The following is a 19,492-nucleotide window of genomic DNA, read 5'->3' on the forward strand; positions in this document are numbered from 1 at the left end:
TGTGGTGGGTTCCACCCAGTTCAAACTTCCTGCAGCTTGATTTTCTCTGTTTCATGTTTTTGAAATGCTGGTCCTGACCCACTACATTTATTTTATTTATTTATTTATTTTTTTGCAGATATATAAGAGGAGATTTATTTTTTTATTTTTATTTTTTTATTATACTTTAAGTTCCAGGGTACATGTGCACAACGTACAGGTTACATATGTATACTTGTACCATGTTGGTGTACTGCACCCATCAGCTCGTCAGCACCCATCAACTCGTCATTTACATCAGTTATAACTCCCAATGCCATCCCTCCCCCCTGCCCCCTCCCCATAATAGGCCCTGGTGTGTGATGTTCCCCTTCCCATGTCCAAGTGATCTCATTGTTCAATTCCCACCTATGAGTGAGAACATGCGGTGTTTGGTTTTCTGTTCTTGCGAAAGTTTGCTGAGAATGATGGTTTCCAGCTGCACCCATGTCCCTACAAAGGACACGAACTCATCCCTTTTTATGGCTGCATAGTATTCCATGGTGTGTATGTGCCACATTTTCTTAATCCAGTCTATCACTGATGGACATTTGGGTTGATTCCAAGTCTTTGCTATTGTGAATAGTGCTGCAATAAACATACGTGTGCATGTGTCTTTATAGCAGAATGATTTATAATCCTTTGGGTATATATCCAGTAATGGGATGGCTGGGTCATATGGTATTTCTAGTTCTAGATCCTTGAGGAGTCGCCATACTGTTTTCCACAATGGTTGAACTAGTTTACAACCCCACCAACAGTGTAAAAGTGTTCCTATTTCTCCACATCCTCTCCAGCACCTGTTGTTTTCTGACTTTTTAATGATTGCCATTCTAACTGGTGTGAGATGGTATCTCATTGTGGTTTTGATTTGCATTTCTCTGATGGCCAGTGATGATGAGCATTTTTTCGTGTGTCTGTTGGCTGTATGAATGTCTTCTTTTGAGAAATGTCTGTTCATATCCTTTGCCCACTTTTTCATGGGGTTGTTTGTTTTCTTCTTGTAAATTTGTTTGAGTTCTTTGTAGGCTCTGGATATTAGCCCTTTGTCAGATGAGTAGATTGCAAAAATTTTCTCCCATTCTGTAGGTTGCCTGTTCACTCTGATGGTAGTTTCTTTTGCTGTGCAGAAACTCTTTAGTTTAATTAGATCCCATTTGTCAATTTTGGCTTTTGTTGCCGTTGCTTTTGGTGTTTTAGACATGAAGTCCTTGCCCATGCCTATGTCCTGAATGGTATTACCTAGGTTTTCTTCTAGGATTTTTATGGTATTACTGATCCACTACATTTAAATGACATTAGTTCATTTACTTTTCAGAGCTTGAGCTATGGATTATAAAGCTTCCTTCAACTCTTTTAGTGCTTCTCTGACCTCTCAAACCACCCCTAATGGCAAAGACAGTAACTGTGTACCACCAGGTGCCTGAGACATAAGGAGCAACTGCTGAAAGTTTGAAGATTTATTTCAGGTGTTTTTTTTTTGTTTTGAAATATTATACAAATTATGCAAACAATTCTTATTTATAATATCTGCTTGCTTTGGTGTAAGAACATGAGTTTTGTGGAAATTTTCAAACACATAAGCACAAAGAAAATAGTAGAGTGAATCCTCTTTTAGTCATCACCTGGCTCTAAAAATTATCGACATTCTGTTATTTGCTTTCATCTTTCTGCTCCTTCTAACACACCCAGACACGTAGAGATGCAAACATATGCACACTTATTTTTACTAGAGTATTTTAAAACAACTCCTAGACAACATGCCACTTTACCTCAATATTTGCTAATAGGCAAATACTCTTTCTTCAACCATAACTCAGTATTGTTATCATACCTAGCAAAATTACCAATAAATCTTTAATATCATCTTTTTCCCAATTAGTTTTCAGTTTTCCCTAGTTGTCTTGAAAACATCTTTTGACGGTTGCATTGCTTGAATGAGGATCCTAAAAATATCCACATATTGCATGTGATTGATATATCCTTTAAGGGAGTTCCCCCATTTTCCTCTTTATTTTTAATGTCATTTATTTGTGGAAAAAACTGAGTAATCTTTCCCACATAACTTATTTTGTTATGTATTTAGCTAATTGCATCCTCATGGTGTCATTTAACATGTTCCTCTACCCTTCATATTTTCTTAACCTGGTAGACAGGGGTTTTGGTAGGTGGTACCTTGTACTTTCTATTGCATGCCACCAGGATGCACATACTGGGTGCTTATATCACTTTGTGGGAGTGGAGTTAATGTTGGTCAGTGTTTAGAAGGGGTTCAGGAGGTGTCAGTCTGATCCATCAATTATAAAGTTCCCATCAACATTTCACTCAATATAGTAGCTACTGAAGAAAGATTGTTTCCTGGGACCATGATCTCACAGGTGTCACAAATGATGATTTGCTAATTGTTATCTCTTTTACTAGCTATTAGATAGATAGATAGATAGATAGATAGATAGATAGATAGATAAACTTCCCCTTGTTAGCTATTTGATTACTTTGAAATACTCCCCCCCAAAATAATATTCAAGTTAGAATTCTTTCCCATTATTTACCAGTTTTCAGAATAAATATATCCCTCTCAAGAACCCTCTGAGAGAAATGTTATTTATAGCTCCACTTTGTTTTACAGACAGGGAAACTGAGACAGTGAAAGGTTACATGAATTTCTCAAGATCACAAAGCTATTGGAGGACAGGGCAAAGATTCAAGTTTTAGTCGAACTGACTCCAGAGTCTCTTTAGATAACTTTTTCAACCTTCTACTTCGTGTGTATAAATATTTTAATATATTAATAAAATATAGAATCATGAGCAGGAATTACTACTTTCTTCCTTAAGAAAAGTTATGCTATTGACTTAGAAATACCTCTTCCCAATGTGATATCACATCATACCTGTTAGGATGGCTATTAACAAAAAACAAAAGGCAATAAGTGTTGCTGAGGATGAAGACCAACAGTATACACTGTTGATGGGAATGCAAAATGGTGCAGTCTCTATGGAAAATAGTATGGAAAAAAATTAAAAATCAAAATAGAATTATGATATGACTTAGCAATTCCTCTTCTGGATATTTATCCCAAAGAGTTGAAATCAGGATCTCAAAAAGGTAGGAGCACTCCCATGTTCAGTGCAGCATTATTTATAATGGCCAAGATGTGGAAATGAACTAAATATCCACCGGTAGATGAATGGATAAAGAAAATATGGCATATACATACAATGGAATATTATTCAGTCTTTAAAAAGAAGGAGATTCTGCAATATGGAATAACATAAGTGAATCTTGAGGACATTATGCTAAGTGAGATAGGCCAGTCACAGATGGGCAGATACGGCATGATTCCACTTATATGAAGTATCTAAAGTAGTCTAACTCATTGAAGCAAAAAAATAGAATGTTGGTTGTCAGGGGTTGTGGGGGTAAGTGAATTGGGTGTTGTTAATCAATGGGTGTGAAATTTCAGTTATGCAAGATGAGTAAGTTCTAGAGATTTACTGCACAACGTTGTGCCTGTACGTAACACCACCATAAAGTACACTTAAAAATTCATTAAGAGGGTTGATCTCATGTTAAGTAATCTTACCACGACAAAATTTTAAAAAGAAGAATAAATACTGTTATATAAAGGGAAACCTGGGTGGAATAATAAATGTAAAGAACTATTTTAAGCTTCGGAAAAGTATCAAATGCATTGTTACTGGAACATTGTTAATGGAACATCTGTGCTAATGAATCAGGAGAAGTTATCACTATTATCAACTGTAAGCTGGTGGCTTTTTCAGATGATATCTGATTAACTGGTATTACATCAACAAATCCTACCCCAGACTTCCAGGTAACAAGCTAAAGATTGCCTAGAGAAGTTACCAACCAGAATAAGCACAGGGACTATCAACTGAAATACGGATACTTGGAGGTTGAGTAGAGATTAGAAGGTGGTATACAGCCTTCTGTACACACACCACAAATGCCTAGAGTGGTGGCAGATGGTCAGTTAGAAAAGAGTTTGCCATGGTTCTTGAGGAGTCTAGTGTCAGGTGCTTTGGAAGAAGTTCTAGGTCATAGAATTAGACAGAGGCCACTGGCAGTCACTTTATAATTCTTGTAAGCTTACCTGGTATGCTGGAGTTTTTTTGTTGACGACTAATCACAAGAAAGATGTGGTGAAGTTGGAGGGAAGCCAGAGGTCAACACAAACGACAAAGGTAAACGGGAATGTTAAAAATGCTCTGTGTTCACAAAAGGGTGAGAAAACACTTTGGATATCTGAGGACTATAAAACCCAAGGAATGGAAGAAACTATGTTAGTTCGGAATACAAAACTACTGCTAGATGCAGAAAAGCGTCTACACTTTGGTTCCTGTCTGCATTTCCTTGTATATTTCCTGGTGCTCGCATTACAGACACTACTTTTTGCCTAGAGAAAGGCTGCTTTCACTAGTACATAAGCAACTTAGGGCAGGGATTTGGTATGCATCGTTCCCTACTGTATCCCCCGCACTGAGAACAGTGCCTAAACCTCAGTAGCAGGAGCTAAATATATTTTTATTGAATTAATTTAGAGCTTTTCTTACTTATTTCAAGGTGAAACTTAATCCCATTTCTTCAAGAAGTCGTAATTTCTCCATTCAATGTTCTTTATAGCTTTTTTGTAGTTTGCAGCTTGTTTTAGTTTTTGTCTTTAATACATAGATTTCTTTGCTACTAGGATCATGAATTCTTGCTAGTTTTTGTCAAAACACAATCCAAAGATTTTCTGCACCAATTTTACCTATGGCACTTAATTTAAAATGTTGTGTACTAGGCTCCACTCCAGATCTACTAAATCAGAATCTCTGGAGTTGGACCCCCAGGAATCAACACATTTTACCAGTTCCCCAGATGATTCAGGTGTACACTGAGGTCTGAAAAGCAACTGTGGAGACCTTATGCATCTTTCATTGTGTTTTGAGTTCTCAGTAAATGCTTATTATGTTAAATGGAATTGAATTGAAAGAAGTGATTGCCATAGTGATGATGCAACTAATTTGCTTGTTAATTTTGAAACGCATCACCTTCACAGAGGAGACAACAGATGGAATGAAAGTTACCTGAGTTTCTCAATAGGAAAGCAGAACACACATGTAAAAACAAGCAAAAAAAAAACCATGAAAATTATGCATGTCAGTTAATGATTTTGATATACATTTCATAAGCACACATAGAGAAAGCTGTGCAGAATATAAGTATACATTTTAATGAACATCTTCCAAATGAACACCGCCATGTAGCCAGTACCCAATCAAGAAATAGAGCATGATTCACATTCCAGGAGCCCCTTCCCGTCCCTTTCCTGCCACTAGCCTCCTTTCAGGGTGGCTGCTAGCCAAACTTCTAACAACAGGAATTTGTTTTACTGTTTGTTTGCTCATATATATTGCATATATATATATATATAGAGAGAGAGAATCACAGTTCATTCATTCTCACTGCTGTATAATATTCCATCATGTGAATAGAGCACAGTTTGCTTATCCACACTACTATACATGAATATCTGAGTTGTTCTCAGCTTGAGGTTATTATGAAAAGTGCTGCTATGAATATTCTTGGATATTTCTCTTCATGAACACATGTATATTTTTCTGTTGGGTATATATCTAAGAGTGAAATTGCTGGATCATAGGGTATACAAATGTCTGTCCAGCCTGAGTAAATACTGGCCCAATCTTCACATTTCTTTGTATTCATGTCATCATAATGCCTTCCCACACTGGCTTGGGGCTAGGTCACTTGACTTGCTTTGGCCAATGGACAGTGGAAAAGTTGGGACCAGTAGTGCTCCTACAAGCAAGCACTTGCTTGTTTTCTCTCTCTCTCTCTCTCTCTCTCTCTCTCTCTCTCGTCTGTGACTACCCCTCCAGGTGAACCTGCTGAAGGATTCGAAGGACATGAGGAGAGCTGAGCCATCTTGGACAGGTCATCGTACTAGCCAGTCCCCGCCATTCTGCCAGCTGCACACAGAAGCCCAGGTAGAAATGACTGAGCTTAACCCAGAGCCACAGAGCTGCCCACCTGACCCATAAACTTGTATAAAATAATAAATGGTTCCTTTTTTTGTTTTTGAGATGGAGTCTTGCTCTGCTGTTGAGGCTGGAATGCAGTGTCACAATCTCAGCTCACTGCAAACTTCGCCTCCTGGGTTCAAGTAATTCTCCTGCCTCAGCCTCCTGAGTAGCTGGAATTACAGGCACATGCCACGACACCTGGCTAATTTTTGTATTTTTAGTAGAGATGGGGTTTTGCTATGTTGGCCAGGCTGGTCTCGAACTCCTGACCTCAGGTGATCCACCTACCTTGGCCTCCTAGAGTGCTGGGATTACAGGCGTGAGCCACCATGCCTGTCCAAATGGTTGCTTTTTTAAGTCACCAAGCTTTAGTGTAGTTTTGCCAAACAGATTCCCAAAGGGTGGCACCAACTGACACTCCACAAATAATGTCTGAAGTTCTGAATTTCCACATCCTCATCAATACTTGATATTGATTAAATTATAGATTTGACTATTTCTGACCTGTAAAAATTGCAGTTTCATATGCTCCAACATAATTTATTTCATTTTAATTTTTTTTCTAAATATGTAATAGAATCAGTTGTGGATTTAATTTGCATTTTCTTAATGACGAATGGTGTTGAGCACCCTTTCATTTGTTTATTAGTGTATCCTCTTTTTTGAAGTACCTGTTCAAGGCTTTTGTCTATTTTTTTTATTGGATTAACTGCTTTTTTGCCACTAATTTGTAGGAATGAACACACACACACACACACACACACGCGCGCGCGCGCGCGCACACAGAGTCATGCTGGATACAAGCTCTATGTCACCACATGTGTATATAGACATCTTCTCCCACTCTGGGACTTTTCCTTTCCACTTCCTTAATGGTACATCTTAATAAAGAAAAGTTATTAATTTTAGCATAATTCAATTTATCCATTTTAACCTTTACAGCTGTCAACACTTCTTTGCCTACCCCAAGATCATGTAGCTGTTCTTAAAAGCTTTCTTATTTTGCTTTTCACATTGAGATAAATGATGCACTTGGAATTGATTTTTTGTGTATGATATGAGTAGGACTCAGGATTCATCTTGGTCCCAAGTGGGTACCCAGCTGACCTGGCTGTTCATTGAAAAGGCAGTGGGTTGCAGAGTTTGGCTTGCACAACGCTCACTGGGAGGCAGCACAGTGTCATCAGAGGAGTTCCTACTGGGCTCTAGTCCCAACTCTGCTACCAGCTCACTGGTTCTGTGACCCTGGGCAGGTCACCACAGCTGTCTCTGTTTACCCATATGTAAAATGAGGTTAAATTAGATCATCTTCATTGTTCCTTGCAGACCCATAAGATCAGGCAGAAGTGATGTCAGACTCCAAATATGACATGATTACTTCTGGGACCTCAGGGAGAGTATGTAGCTTATCTGAGTCCCAATTTCTTTTAGGTAAAAGATGGGAGCAATTGTACCCATATCTAGGGCTGTTGAAAAATAAGAAAAAAAATGTACATGAAGTTCTGTACTTGGCACATTTTGTTGTTCAACAAAAGGTAGCACTTGTGCTTGTTAATAGTCATTCTGGAAATATTAAGGAGAATTTGCCTTTAATTTCAGTAAAAATGTAATTGGAGTCTCTAAACTTAATTGCTAATACAAATTTGTTTATGCTTGCTTGGCAGTAAAGTTAACTAGCCCTGTGATGAGAACTTTAATTTTGCCCCATCTTTAGTCCTAAGAGATATTGTCTTGTAAAGAAAGCTAGAAATAAAGACACAAGTTACACGGATATAAAATCAGCTTTCTTGAAACTGCTAACCATTAACCTTGAATTTAAAAGTTTTTCCAAAACACTTGTAGAACCCAGGAAAGAACGGAATGTCACAATTATACCGCCACAATGGTAGTTGTCCGTGATGGATTATTGGTCTGAAATTATTAACTTTCCACAGACAAACCCAGGCAGGATTTCCCTGATTTCCTGACCCCCCCCATTTAAGGTAGTACCCCTCCCTCATTCCTGTCTCACTCTGTTTTTCTTCATAGCAGTTACAACTCCCTGACATATTTTCCTGTCTTTTTGTTAATTGTCTGTTTTTCCTTCAACTGGAATGTTCGCTCCATGGGAGTAGGAGCTTTGTTTAAGTTACCTTGTATCTCAGCACCTAGAAGAATGCCTGGTACATGGCAGACATTCAGTAAACACTGTGGAATAAATGAATGAAGGCAAAGCAGGAACCACATAAAATAGGTATCAAAAGTCATAATTATGTTCAATTAGGTCTGTGCTACATTTAATATGACATAGAAATCAATAATGTATTTGGGCTGCAACCCCAAACTCCAATTCTTATAGACGTTCAGTAATAACATTACTACAAAAATTTTAGCTCTGTTAATAATCAACACATTTTTCATAAGTGTGCCTTTGGGAACTATGAGAAGGAAATTGATATTTCCCACATATATATGCTGTCATCGTGTTTTTAAAGAGAAACTCTTTAATAAATACAATTACCGAAAGAGAAAATTATTTAAAAACCTGGGTGTTTTGAAAATAAAAGTAGACATGGAAGTCATGTTTTTATTATAAACAAATATTAGGTTTTACGTGTTGACTATTAAAAAGTTATTCAGTTTTTCCTTTACCAAAATAAATTGTTAATTAAGATAGACAAAAACCAGGAAACATTGAAGTTAGTCATTTAATTTCCTTACTTATTCAGAGCTGCCTGGAGTCATTTCCTGCAGGAATTCCATGTCTTCCCATTGAAGTGTTTCAGCAGCTGGTAACAAAATCATCCACACAGGCAGTGGGTGACACTCCAGGCTCCAATTGCAAATCAGGTTTTTATACTCACAATGGAACCAGATCGAGTTTAGAAATAAATCCAAATTCCTTCTAGAATGCTGTTTCTGCATTGCTCTAAGGGAGAATTTGGTCCAGTGGGAGGAACTGTAGACAAGGAAACCTGACTTCTAGATTTGGCTCAGCACTAATTGTGTGACCTTAGATTTAACCTCCTGTGCACTAATAGCCTCATGGACGTGAGGGTAATAACATACAAATTTTACCTAACCTAATTGTTTCTAAGATGGAAGAAACAGCCAAACTCAGAATGTAGCTATTTTTGTAGAAGTGCATGACTCCAATATATACTATTAATATTTTTATTTTATTTTATTTTAGATGAAGTTTCACTCTTGTTACCCAGGCTGGAGCGCAGTGGCACAATCTCAGCTCACTGCAACCTCTGCCTCCCTGGTTCAAGCGATTCTCCTGCCTCAGCCTCCTGAATAGCTGAGATTACAGGTCTCCACCACCACACCCAGTTAACTTTTGTATTTTCAGTAAAGATGGGGTTTCACTGTATTGGCCAGGCTGGTCTCAAACTCCCGACCTCAGGTGATCCACCCCCTTCGGCCTCCCAAAGTGCTGGGACCACTGTGCCCAGTCAATATATACTATTAATAACAACCACACTCAAGTCTTAAGAAGAGACCTTGTCTAGTGGTTTTTAGGATAGAGACTTCATCGGATTAAACCACGGCCAAAGCAATGTGCTGGGTATGCAGTAGATGACCTGGAAATCAGATTAATCTATGTGTTTTGCAATATCATAAAAAATTGGTAACTGTTTTGTACAGATCTGAAATGTACAAGCTTTTTTCTCATTCCTAAGTTGCTTATTTGGGAAACAGAAGCCAATAAGCAAATCACACCATTAATTTTTGTGAAGAATAGCAAGGGATTTGATTAAACATGCACAATGTAACTATACCTGGGGTGGGGGTGTGGGACGATGGAACTAAAGTGCTGTAGGTTGAGTGCTTGTGTGCCCTAAAATTCATATATTGAAATCCTAACCTGCTATGTGATGCACTGGGAGGTGGGACCCTTGGGAGGTGATCGGGTCATGAGGGGCCAACATGGAGTGAGTGCTCTTGTAAAAGAAGCCCCACAGAGCTCCCTCATCTCTTCCACCACGTAAGAACACTGCCTATGGACCAGGAAACAAGTCTTCATTAGATGTTGAATCTGTCAATGCCTCGATTTTGGACTTCCCAGCCTCCAGAACTGTGAGAAATAAATTTGTGTTGTTTATAAGCCACCCAGTTTATAGTATTTTTCTATAGCAGTCCAAATGGACTAAGACAGAAATATACAACTTTTTCTTGTCCAAACATTTTCTTGATTGGACCAGTCAACCGCATGAGAAAGCTGAGTTATTTCATATTTTGGCTAGTGATAACTACACCAGTACTTCTTGAGTGGAAAAGAATCTGCAGGCATGATTACTGAGCATATGATGAATTCTGGGTATATAGGAATGTTTCTCAAATATTGAGGTATGTTGACTCTCTGTAACACTTTTATTTTAATTTTGTGTTCATTTGAATGGTAAGCTGAACAAAAAAAATTTTTTTTTTTGAGACAGAGTCACCCTGTCACCCAGGCTGGGGTACAGTGGTGCAATCTTGGCTCAATGCAACCTCTGCCTCCCAGGTTCAAGTGATTCTCTTGCCTCAGCCTCTCAAGTAGCTGGGACTACAGGTGCCCGCCACCATGCCTGGCTAATTTTTTTTTGTATTTTTAGTAGAGACGAGGTTTCCTTATGTTGGCCAAGCTAGTCTTGAACTCTTGACCTCATGATCTGCCCACTTTGGCCTCCCCAAATGCTGGGATTACAGACGTGACCCACCACGCCCACCCAGCTGAGCAAATTAATAAGTATAGTATAGCATTCATGTTCCGTGTCAGATTTCATGTGTTAAAATTCTTTATGAGCAGCATGGATTTGAGAATGCTCTTGAACTCTGAGGCACTGTTTCCTTGTCTGTAAAATGATGATGGCACCTTTCTCAGAGAGTTATTGTAAGAATTAAATGAGATAATCTACATATAGGAAAGCACTTGACACATAAAAAGTTTGTAAATAATAGCTATTAATATTATTGTGAGTATTTTCATTTGGATGACCATCTATAACAAAGTACTGCTGCAGATTTCATAGCATCTATGTTTAAGGTCACATTGATGCCAAGTGGTATATTATTGTCATAGGTAAATGAGAAAGAAGAGAGGTTGGAACTAACACAGCAATGAGGTACTTGTGCCAGATGAAGTCCAATGACATGACATTTTATTACCTGAATGATGGTTTCATAAGGTTCAAATAGAGCAAATGGATGGAAAATTGGAATGGTCATACAGCAAACCACGATATGGGCATGACAAATTGTAAACAGCCTGCATGATAGCAGTCATGACCCTATTCCCATTCTGAACAGTGATTTTTTGCAGCAAAATAGCATCCTCTGTCAGATTAAATTAATATTAATTCAAATATATGGGTTTATTTGCATTTGATTGTAAACTGTTTTCATTTTATAGTTGTATTAAAGCTATTAGTGGAAGGAGTTTATACTTCGTTTTATACTCTGGCATATTTAACTATTATTTTAAAAATTTAACTCGACACTGGGTGTGTGCAGATTTCATTTTCTTTAAGGATCTCTACATTACTCAATTTGGGGAAACACTGATGTTTGATAGAGTGGGGCTGTGAATAATGTTGGGGGCTGTGCCTGATTACATGATTCTAACACATTTGCCAGAGCCACTGTGTGTGAGGCACTCGCTGGGCACAAACAGCAATAAAATGCAAATCTTGTCTAGTTAGGGAAGACAGGAATGTGTGTGTGTGAGAGAGAGAGAGAGAGTGTGTGAAAGAGACAGAGAGAGACTAACAATATAGGGTGGCACTAAGTGTGAAATGAAAAGTATAAAAAGTATTTTAAGAATTTGAGAGAGGACCCACTAGCAGATGGCTGAGATGGTCATGTATAGTTTTGTGGGGACATGAGATTTGAGCTAGGCCTTCAGTAAGGATGGTAGAAGGCGGATTCATTTCCAGACTCAGGAAATGAATGCATGGAAGTAAGTAATAGTGTAAGCAAAGAAGGCAGTTGTGTTAGTTATAGTCAGTAGTGTATTGCCTAATTTAGGGCAAAATAGTAAAATACATAAAGTTTTCCTCATACAAACTATATATATATAATTATATATACATACATGTATACATATATATGTATATGTGTATATATATATAAACTATGTGTCTGTATACATATATATGTTTATATATGCATACACAGACATATATACATAGTAATCCCCCCTTATCCATGGGGAATACATTCCAAGACCCTCAGTGGATGCGTGAAACTACAGATAATACCAAACCCTATAAACACTATGTTTCTGCCTATACATGCATACCTATAATAAAGTTTAATTTATAAACTTTTTTCCTATACATATATGTACCTATAATATGTATTTTTCCTATACATTTCTTCCTATATATACATAGTATAATTTATAAACTTTATTATAGGTATGTATGTATAGGCACAGTAAGAGATTAAGCACAATAACTAATAATAAAATAGAACAATTGTAACAATATACTGCAATAACAAGCGTTATGTGAATGTGGTCTCTCTCGCTCTCTTTTTCAAAATATCTTATTGTGCTGTACTCACCTATTTCCAGACTGTGGTTGACCACTGGTAACTGAAACAGCCAAAAGCCAAGCTGTGGCTAAGGGGGGCTACTTTAGATACATAACTCCAGTTTCAAGTGACCCCACAGAAGGGTCATGGGTCTGCCCACTAGTGCCGTAGGCAGCTCACACTTTGCTCTTACAGCACCTAGGAGGTGCAATCTATGAGATCTGCCAAGTCACCTGCAAACTTCCTAGTAGCCTGGAATTGTAGGATGTCCCTCATTTTGATTAGTGAATATAGCCACAAATTGGCATTGTAGCTGTTCGGTTGACCTTTTACGTTGGTTCTCAAAGGCCAGTGTTTTAAAAATTACATAGAAGTGTTTTGTCCCTGAAAGATAATTAGGGATTCTTTATTCTCAGGTTAGTGTAAAAATGGGTAAAATGTTACATGTCTAATGTTTCTCTTCCATATTTTCATATGCCCGTGGTGCCTACTGTTGTCATCTGCAAGCAAATTCCCACAGATAACAAGTGAGCAACGACCCAGTGAACAAATATTAATAGAAATTCATAAAAAGTCAGTCACATTTGGTTGATGTGTGTGTGCATGTCCATACTAATAATTTCATAAGATGGTCGTATTTTTTGCAATAACTTTTTCTGTGTACACCTTGGAATCGAATATGTGGGAACTCTGGTGTTCTGCGATGATTGTAGCATTCTCTGAAAAGAGTATCACTGTTTCCAAAAGCCCCTTTGCTTAGGTTTTGAGAACCAGTCTAAGAGATAACCTGCCTTGACTTGCAATGGAATGATAAATATATCATTCAAACTTAACTTTTAAGCTTATCGTTACAGATGTGTTTACCATCCCAAAACATTTTGCCACATAAATTATGCCCTCATATCAGTTAATGGAGAAAAAACTGGCAGAGCAGCCATGGAGAACATCAGCCAATGCAGACATCTGTTACTTAACAAGAAAAAAATTATAAGTAAAAACATAACCTACACTTAAAACCGAACTGGAGACCAGACGTGGTGGCTCACGCCTGTAATCCCGGCACTTTGGGAGGCTGAGGTGGATGGATCACTTGAGCCCAGGGGTTTAAGACTAGCCTGGGCAACACAGCAAGACCCTGTCTCTACTAAAAATACAAAAATTAACCAGGTGTGATGGCACATGCCTGTAGTCCCACATACTTGGGAGGCTGAAGCATGAGAATTGCTTGAACCTGGGAGGCAGAGATTGCGGTGAGCCAGGATCACATCACTGCATTCCAGCCTGGGCAACAGAGTGAGACTCTGTCTCAAAAAAAAAAAAACCTAATTGGAGATTGCACTTACGCAGTTGTACCAGACACTACATGAGTGTTACGCCTCCCCCATGCTATTTGAAATATACTCTACACAGTACCTCAGAAGGTCCTAGGACTGTGTTCAGTTGCCCACAGAGATATATTTTTATTGCCTTTTTTCTCTCTTCCATGGTTCACTTCCTCACTGCATTTCCTGGGATCACCTTCCGAACAAACACTCTGCACACAAATCCTCGTCTCAGACTCTGCTTTCGAGAAATTCAAAGCAAGTTATTAGTATACCTAATAAATATCTCCCTGATCCCTGGAGTAGTCCAAGGGAAAATAATAACAGTGAATATGTCCTTATTAAAATAATAATGGTCATCATTATTGAGTGATTACTATGTGCCAGCCATTGTACTAAAACCTCTACTTAGAGTATCTCAGTTGATCCTCATAGTAATCATGTGAATTAGGTGATATTATTCCCACTTTACAAATAATAAAACTAAGGCATGGGGAGGTTTGGTCACTTGCTCAAGGTGACAAGTAAATGCCAGGGCTGGGGTTCAAACCCAAATCCTTTGTGCTTTTTTTTTCTTTTTTTCACTAGCTCATGCAAGTGTGGTTTCGTCATCTATGTCTCAATTATGATAATAATATTTTTTAAATGATCAACCCACAAGAAGCACCTTTGAAGTCAGCATAGACATAACAAGTCAGGTATTTTCTTTCACAACAAAGAACCCCCTTGTTCTCAAAATGTGTCTTTTGGATCTCAGAGAAAATAAATGTAAAGCAGTTTGCAATTTCTTTCTTTTTTTTTTTTTTTTTCTGAGACAAGGCCTTGCTCTGTCACTTAAGCTGGAGTGCAGTGGCATGATCACGGTTCACCGCAGCCTCAACTTCCTAGGTTCAAGTGATCCTCCCTCTTCAGCCTGTTGAGTAGCTGGGACTATAGGCATATGCCATCACTCCCAGCTATTGTTTTGTATGTTTAGTAGAGACAGGGTTTTGCCATATTGCCAAGGCTGGTCTCAATTATGTGATTTTTTTAAAAATCAAAATTAATCTGGTACAGGTTTTGTTTTTAATCTAAGCCATCTCCATTCTTTACTTTGGATCATAAAGATTAGTCATTAAAGCATTTGATTTCTTAAGTTTCCAAGTTCTCAAGAATAGGTCTGGAATCCAAGACATTTCTGCATTGGCTCAGCCTCTGAGGTCATTGGCCCACTTGCAGCTTTGCCCACTGGTCACACTGGTACATATACCCAGTGTCCCTAGGACTGAAGAGAAGAAATCAAGAGGGACAAGCGCTGGTCCCCACCCAGCCATGTGAGCAGGAACACATAACCTGCTGGTGCTCCAGCTGCCTTGTTTCCTCATTCATAAAGAGGGAGTTTTATGAGCTCTAACCTTGCTAAACTTCTCTAGAGGTCCCTAAAGGGTTTTCCTTTTCCTTATTGCACAAGTAAGACAGGAACAAATTTTTGTTTGAAGCAATACACAAGTATACAGAATAAAGTATGACGAGTCTCCAGGCCATCAACCCACCACCTTTTCCTCTCCCTTCAGCAGAGGTTTCCACCGTCGCTAGGGTGATGTGTATCATTCTAGTATTTTCCCATGCAAGGTGTCTTGCATATTTTGGTGGCATGATGACACAGAGCCCTCAGGATTGACCGGGTTCTGAAGTATGGCCAACATGCATATCTTCTCCACATTCAGGGGAAATGGAGCCTGTAGCAAAAGAGAAAGTGAATTACTAATTGGATTTATGGCCATTACTCCCAGAGCAGCCCTCTGCCCTCAGTCATCTCGATAGCAGTTCAGATATAATCTCTCTTTGCAAAAGATCCAGAAGACTCTGTAAGGAGAAAGCTGGTACATCTCCTGTTCACCCAATAAAAAGTCAGATTGTTATTAAACTGTCCCTGAAGCTACTGTGATTTACATTCATGTTAATGGTTCTCTTTGTAGAGCAGTCTCTTTAATGGGAGATGCCCTCCGGTTCCTGTTAGTTGCATTTAAAATAAATATTACACCATCTCCAGCTGTCCAGCTCTCCTTACATGCTTTGACTTGCCACTGAAAGTATAGAGGACCAGATATTTTCCCCTGAGAAATGCTAACATATTCAAGGATCCCAACACATTATTGATGTAGTAAAGAGACAGAGGTAACCCAGTTGTCCATCACTTGGAGAACGTGGATGGATATTATGGAATAGGATATAACAATCGGAAGCAATGAACTAGATGGATATAAATAAATGTAAGGGGAACTTAAAAGCACTAAGTAAAAAGCAAGAAATAGAATGAAGTGCATAGCACAATGCTATGTATGTAATTTACATATGTATACATATGCAAATGTGCTCACACCTATGTAAAATAATGTTACATACATTTTTCAAGGACATATGTATACCCAAGGACATATACCAAACAGAGTAGTGTTATATCTCTGGGGGAGAAAGAAATGAGGCTGAAAGAAGAAAGAGAGAAATTATTAACGAACACTGAAGCAGCTCTTCCAAGGAATGATGGACTGAAGACGATGCTACGAAAACTTAGCGCTTTATTCCTGAAAGTGAACTGTTGTTCAGTGAACAAATGCCAAATGAATAAAAGCACAAAGTCACCTTTTACTTTTCTTTCCCTTCAACTTAAATTTCGTTACCAATAAGCATTTACAGACTGCTTTCTATCCATGTGACACGACCCCACCTTGGACAAGTCGCTTTGCCTCGCTGAGCCTCAGTTCCTTTAATGGTAAAAATAACAAAGGAAAGGAAACATGAACGACATTATTCCCACATCACAGTGTTGTGAGTATAATTTCTAAGACTGAAGCAAGGCAACCTATGAGGCCTGGCACACAGTGGGCACTGGGCAAGCACATCGTTTTATTTTTATATTTAAAGTTCTGGGGTGCATGTGCAGAATGTGCAGGTTTGTTACATAAGTAAACGTGTGTCATGGTGATTTGCAGCACTTATCAACCCATCACCTAGGTATTAAGCCAAGCATGCATTAGCTATTTATCCTAATGCTCTCCCTCCCTCCACCCCACCTCCCGACATGCCCCAGTGTGTGTTGTTCCCTTCCTTGTGTCCGTGTGTTCCCACTATTCAGCTCCCACTTATAAGTGAGAACATGCAGTGTTTGGCTTTCTGTGTTAGTTTGCTGAGGATAACGGCTTCCTGCCCTTTCTATGTCCCTGCAGAGGACATGATCTGGTTCCTTTTTATGGCTGCATAGTATTCCACAGTGTACATGTACCACAGTTTCTTTATTCAGACTATTATTGAGGGGCATTTGGGTTGATTCCATGTCTTTGCTATTGTGAACAGTGCTGCAATGAACATATGCATGCATGTATCTTTGTATTAGAATGATTTATATTCCTTTGAGTGTATACACAGTAATGGAATTGCTGGGTCAAATGGTATTTCTGGTTCGAGAACTCTGAGGAATTACCACACCATCTTCCACAATGGTTGAAGTAATTTACATTCCCACCAACAGTGTAAAAGCGTTCCTATTTCTCTGCAAACGAGCCAGCATTGGTTGTTTCATAACCTTTTAATAATCACCATTGTGACTGGTGTGAGATTGTATCTCATTGTGGTTTTGATTTGCATTTCTTTAATGATCAGTGGTGGTGAGCTTTTTTTTAATGTTTGTTGGCAGCATGAATGTCTTCTTTTGAGAATTGCCTGTTCATTCCTTTGCCCACTTTTTAATGGGGTTGTTTGTTTTTTTCTTGTAAGTTTGTTTAAGTTCCTTGTAGATTGTGGATATTAGACTTCTGTCAGATGGATACATTGCAAACATTTTATCCCAATCCATAGATTGCCTGTTCACTCTGATGATAGTTTCTTTTGCTGAAGCACACACTTTTTTAAACCTATGAAGAAGGGGAAAACAATCAGGCCCAAGCAGGGAGAAAGTCAATTGCTCCTTGACATTTATTCCTAACTTACCCACAGGGCCACAGGAGGCAAACAACTGTGTCTGCCACATGATGTTCAACTATCCTCTGCCCCGTATGAGAGAGGGGAAAATCTGGCTACAACAGTCACTCCATTAATGACCAGCATCAATTTGGCATAACTAACACAGGTGCCCCCTTTCTCTTCCTCCCCTGCAAAGGTGGAAGCTGACTTGCAGGTGACCTACCCAATCAGATGGGCTCATTCTGCAGACTATGAGGTAGACTCTTCTAAGATATGAGGTCCAAGGTCTAACACATAAAATCAAGGTAGCACTGTCACCCCCAAGGTTCCTGACCACTCCCACACCCAAATTCTCTGTATCCACCCCAACCCAAAGAATCCCTTAAAGCTTTGTTTTATGTGACTAGAGAGGAAAGCCATGTGCCTCGGTCCTCTCTTTCTTAAACAGTCTATCAAGAGCCTGAGAAAATATTCCTGTTCACAGGCTGAGAAATTCAAGATTTCCCTTGCAAACAAAAGCCAACAACCATGAAAACAAGCAAAGCAGGAAACTGGACTGGACAAAATGGTGGTGCAATCTCCTCCCTCACTCTGGGCAGATAAAGAGCAAGCTAGGGCTGAGCCTGGCCTCCTTATCTAAAGAGGAACAAGGGATTCTTGGGCAGCTTCAGGGAAGGAGCACCTGAATGAAGGATGGAAATGAGCGGAGATCTCTCAGGAGGCTGCGTCCTGACAATGGCATCATCAGCATAAGTGCAAGAAGCCCATAGAACTCTCTCCAGCCTCAGGGTTGACTCCATGCTAGTGAGTTGTAAGAATTCTCTTGAGTTGCACTTTAAGTCAAATAAAATTGCTATGGAAAAACTGAGAGGACATCAGAGAGAGAGAGAGAGAGAGAGAGCTCAACCACACTGATTTTCTTTCCCTCCTTAAAAGGGTAGCAATCCCAGAGTTTCAATGGACCACAAATGGCAAGTCTGCATGAACACAAGGTTTAATTTTTCACTGAAAAAAAATGTGTCACTGTGGCTGTCTGTAATCAGATGGCCTTCCATGACCAGTTGGACCAGTTAATCCTGTGATTCAAGCAAAGACCTTTGGTTTTTCGTTTTACCTATGTTGGGTACCCAGAAAGCATTAAGACAAAAGGTGTCAATGACATTCAAAGTAAACTCCAGTGTGACCAACTTCAAAAGAATAATGTATTATTCCGGGCCTCATTCCTCATGGGCATTTTGCACCTACTTCCTGATTTGCATCCGAGTATGCAGATTTCAAAGTCATAATAAAGGTCCCACTTCTCTACTCTTTAAGAAAAATAAGGTCATGTGCACTGGCCTAGGTAAAGTCATTTTAGTTGGTCAATCCCCATCCAGACTAGGCACCAATGTAGTTTGGAACGATTTTTTTTTTTCTTTTAATTCATCATGTCCCCATGGTAGCCCCAAGCTTTCTTTTGAAAATGGTAACAGATGACATGAGGCCTTGCTGTTCATACCCTGCCATCCGGAGAGGGAAGCGGAATAGAGGGTGTCAAGTTGAAAGAAATCAACATTTGTCAAGTGCCCATGATGTGCCAAGGAAGGGGGAAGGGAGGCTTGTTTTGAACTAGAAGAAAAGAAACTGGATCTTAGGAGGCCCAGGATAGAACCAGCGGGGCCT

The 19,492-nt window shown here is 39.0% G+C and overlaps 1 long non-coding RNA gene across 1 annotated transcript; it reads left to right on the plus strand.

Annotated features, from left to right (window-relative positions):
• The first annotated feature begins 5,702 nt into the window (after positions 1-5,702).
• Positions 5,703-9,401, plus strand: LOC139360054 (uncharacterized). Its single transcript, XR_011617032.1, has 4 exons — positions 5,703-6,032; positions 8,183-8,301; positions 8,777-8,897; positions 9,241-9,401. It is a non-coding gene; the product is annotated as an uncharacterized lncRNA (long non-coding RNA).
• Positions 9,402-19,492: the final 10,091 nt, after the last annotated feature.

The sequence above is a fragment of the Macaca nemestrina genome, chromosome 19 (assembly GCF_043159975.1).
Source record: "Macaca nemestrina isolate mMacNem1 chromosome 19, mMacNem.hap1, whole genome shotgun sequence".
NCBI lineage: Eukaryota > Metazoa > Chordata > Mammalia > Primates > Cercopithecidae > Macaca > Macaca nemestrina.